The 4155-nt window shown below is 38.9% G+C and overlaps 1 protein-coding gene across 1 annotated transcript in view; it reads left to right on the forward strand.

Annotated features, from left to right (window-relative positions):
* The first annotated feature begins 456 nt into the window (after positions 1-456).
* The window catches only part of LOC118411186 (neurogenic locus notch homolog protein 1-like), a 19268-nt gene continuing 15569 nt past the window's right edge, over positions 457-4155 (forward strand). Inside the window, exon 1 of the mRNA XM_035813264.1 lies at positions 457-551. The gene's annotated coding sequence lies outside the window, so the exon portion shown is untranslated. The remainder of the gene's footprint in view (positions 552-4155) is intronic.

The following is a 4155-nucleotide window of genomic DNA, read 5'->3' on the forward strand; positions in this document are numbered from 1 at the left end:
CCCCCTCCCCCTATTGACCAGATTTTGCCTGTGGGGCCCAATTATTTCGAAACAGGTTTTTGTTTGCCTCTGCATATAATTGGATGGTTGTCCATCACCCTTAAGGCAGTCTTGTCACATGTCCTTTTGTTTCTTATGGTAGACTGCCTTCTTGGAAAGTACCATAAGTTGTAGCCTCCTTCACAGACCTCTGGCGTGGCGGCATAGCAAGAGCAATGATTTGCCATTTTTAAGATGAGCGCTATATCGGATAAGGAAATATTTCCTCACACACTTGGGTGGTACACAACTCCCTTTATGAACAGAGAACTTATCGTGAAACTTGTGAATCAGCGGTTCCCTAAATAATGGACGCCTCCACGTGCACGTAAGACGTCTGCGAAGGAGGCTACTTAATGCTTCAGTGACTGGGCGTCTTTTGCAACATTTCTCCTGAGATTCTTAACCTCACTGAGACATACGCACATCTCTGGTGCGGGTGTGTCAGATTTCACTCCGGAGTTTTTCATCACTTGGAGGCCGTTGGTTTATCGGCTTGTCCAACTATAAAGGTATGTGCACATTCTTTATAAACCGTATCTCAGGTGCTAGAAAAATTAGAGGAATTTGTTCGAATTTGTGTTTTTTTTGGTCATTTTTCAAACCAGCTGGTTTTAGAAGCTATGCACAGACAATATCCCAGTTCACAATTGGTAGCTCGCTAATATTGGACAGTTTTTTTTACCAAATCCAAATGACACAGGCCTTGGATGACATGCTATTCAGCTACAGGTCAAATACTGACATATAAGGATCTCGACTAAACCTTGGTCTTATACCCCCTTTCCACTAGGACGGCGATCTCGACGCGCTCTCTCTGCGACCTCAAATTTGAAATATCGCTCAACGAATTCTATAGAAAAGAAATGAAACTTTTTACAATTTGTGTGTTTTGTTGTCTTTTTAGTCTCACTTTTACGTTTTGTATGATATACCAAGTGTGAAAGCAAATGTTGGACATATCCTATTTCGGTCGCACTGAGAGCGCAGCGCGATCGCCGCGCTAGTGGGAAGGAGGCTTACACTGACCAGTCACTATACTTTAGCACAATGACTTTGTTGCTCTAGTGCTGTTGTACAGTCAATTGTACAATTTAACAGGCTAAATGAGTATGGGAGTACCAGTAATCGAACAAGTATGATACTCAGGCTAGCAAACTATAGCTATCAGTTCAGCAAAGTAGCCTACAACTAAAAATAAAACGACTTTTTGTTTACTTAGGCTAACGTCACATCCCACAAAGGGACCCGGCATTTTTAGAATACGAAAAGTACGATATAAAAGACAACAAAAACACAAAACGGACCAAAATGATTCAAGAGCATGACTTGTCTTGTGTATATTTATTTGCATAAACTTGAAATGATTCGTACCACTAACAGCCCGTCCGGGCCCTGGTAGGAAATGTGACGTAGGCCTACGTTACCTCTTGGTAATGCATAACATGTGACGCTTGTGAATAAGGCTCCACGTAATCTTAATTGTATCAATAAATTTACTACTAGAGTCAATTCCAAGTCACCGAGATGGTTTTGAAATAATATTTGTAATAAGATTGAACTATTTTGAGTAAAAGAACATTTCAGTCACTTAAGTTCGAAATTGTTCAAACATTTCAAAATGAAAGTTTAAACATGTTTGAACCTTTTCATAATTGTTGGAACATTTGGGAAAGTAATGATATAATTATCTCTTTATTTAGAACAATTTTCAAATATCTCTGTGTTTTTGTTACTGTTCCAACATGTTCCAACATTTTGTGTCATTTTTTCCCTCCATAAAAACTTTTATTGACCCCATAAACAAAGCTCCTAAGCTTGGTCCTTTGTTTGGCTCTTGTATTTTTAGACTTTCTTTAGTATACACTGGTGAGTCTTTTGTGAGAAGGTGGCAGACAGACATAATTTCCTGCACTTGGCAGGGATGTGTGAATTTCCCTCTTCCCAGCCCACTGACCCAGTTTCATCATATTGTTTCCATGTTCGAACATGTGATCACAAATGATGCATCTATGTTGGAACAGTTTAGAAACTAACAGAAATAATGTATTTGATGTTAGAAATGTTTCTAACATGTTTGAATACTATAGAAATATTTAGAACGTCACAGAGATGTTATAAATAGTTCTAAACAGTTACTTATCACAGTTAGATTGTTACAATGATTTCCAAAATGTTGGAACAAAAGGCAAGAAACACCCTCTCGGTAATATGGAATCGACTCTATTTCTTATAGCCCAAACCACTTCCTACCACTATTAGCCCCAAGGACGGTGCTTTCGCCGCGCTCTTTCTGCGACCTAAAATTTGACACATCCCTCAGCGAATTGTATAGAAAAGAAACGAATCTTTTTACATTTTCTGTGTTTTGTTGTCTCCTTAGTCAGGCTTTTACGTTTGTATGATGTATCATAGGTCGGTCGGTTGCTAGGGTATTCTTTCCCGTTGCTATGCGCGTTCGATAGAATATCGGGTTACTGGATGCCTACCTTTGCCTATCCGTAAAATGAAAATAAACAAAATGTTTTGACAAAGAAATTTTTTCAAAATAATTTTAAATTAGTAAATTTTCAATCTTGTCGTTTAAATTTAAATAGCTGTTTCGTTTCCATGTTGCTCAAAAAGACGACCATTTTCTGTTCTCGGAAAGGCATTTAATTTGACCAAACTCTTAATAAGATGGGCCGCATGCGTCATCGAAATTTCTCGATTAATATATTTTTCGTCATCTATGAGGAAAATAAAACTTTTTTGCTTTTGGGATTTTTCAATTTTTTATTCCAAGCAAAGTTACAGTCGAACATATGCCAAAAACTGCATTTTTCGCACTTAATTATATTCAAGGTCACCAACACAAACGTCAGTGGCTTCGTTGAATATTACAGGTCCCAAACAAAGTGATAGCATGTATGTACTGTCCAGAAAATTGTTTATTTTATTGAAAAACTATGTTTTTTGGCTAATTCAGTGATTACCGGCAACGACCGCAGATGGCCCAAAATAAAACATGGGGTCGGTTCGAATTATGTCAGATCGAACATTGTGGAATAAGGTTCGAATTCTGCTAGACATGTGAGGTTTTGAGCCCGTATTTGACCACCGTGTCAATTGATGTGTATGTATTCATGTGTGGGAAATGACCCTAGCATACCGCTGCCTGTGACCCAATTGTATTGTATCGTTGCAATTCTAATAAATCAAATCAAATCAAAGCGAAGGTTACACATATTCTATTAAAGTCGTTACGAGAGCGCAGCGCGGTCGCCATCTATTGGAAAAGCGGACTTATACCCTGTCACATTTCGCGAAAATCGATGGGACGACGAGCCTGGCTTACATTCATAACTTTATTGCACAACAATTGTACAAGGTACAAAGTATCATCATGGCTTATATGTGACAGGGACGGTTTTCAGGTGAAAAATATACACGTAACCCTCCGTCGATCTTAAATATGGCCGATCGATATCTTCCATCGATATGCTCGAAGATCGTGGATAATGTGACAGGGGTATTAGACGACAATTTTGCAGTTCGCTCTGCTAGTATTTGACGCATGCGTCTCTTTTTAGTTTGATTTGTTTGCAGGTTTTTAGTCTTTTTTCCTGAAAAATGATGTCATGTTACTGAAAAAGGAGACTAAACCTTGTACAGTATTGTCGGGAGAAAGAAAAGACGTAACAGTTTGGGTGTATCGTCTGGTACCTCTGTAAACATCGTTTTGTAACTGAGGATGATTGATGGATCATACATCAAAGGAATCTCCGTAATTTTCGCCTGCGGTGTTCCTTTTGTTCTGTGGTATTTGTCCCAAAATTGGATCCTCCTTACAGACGTAATCCGCGAGAAAAGAAGAGTGCGTCAGTCTTTTGCTCGTTTTCGTCGACAAGAACAAATACATGTAGTGTAGGTATACGAAATGGGTCAAACGCATTTTTCGGCAAGTCATAGACTAGACATAGCGTCACTGACGACTTTTGCTGGTACTGCAGCAGAACTTGCGCCTTTTCCAATCAGTTCACACTGCAGGCATGTTATGGACACGATTATTGACAAATTATTAAAAGCGATTGTGACTACCTTCCTTTCTGAATTTACCGGAAACATCCGCGCGAA

Source organism: Branchiostoma floridae, chromosome 3, assembly GCF_000003815.2.
Source record: "Branchiostoma floridae strain S238N-H82 chromosome 3, Bfl_VNyyK, whole genome shotgun sequence".
Taxonomy (NCBI): domain Eukaryota; kingdom Metazoa; phylum Chordata; class Leptocardii; order Amphioxiformes; family Branchiostomatidae; genus Branchiostoma; species Branchiostoma floridae.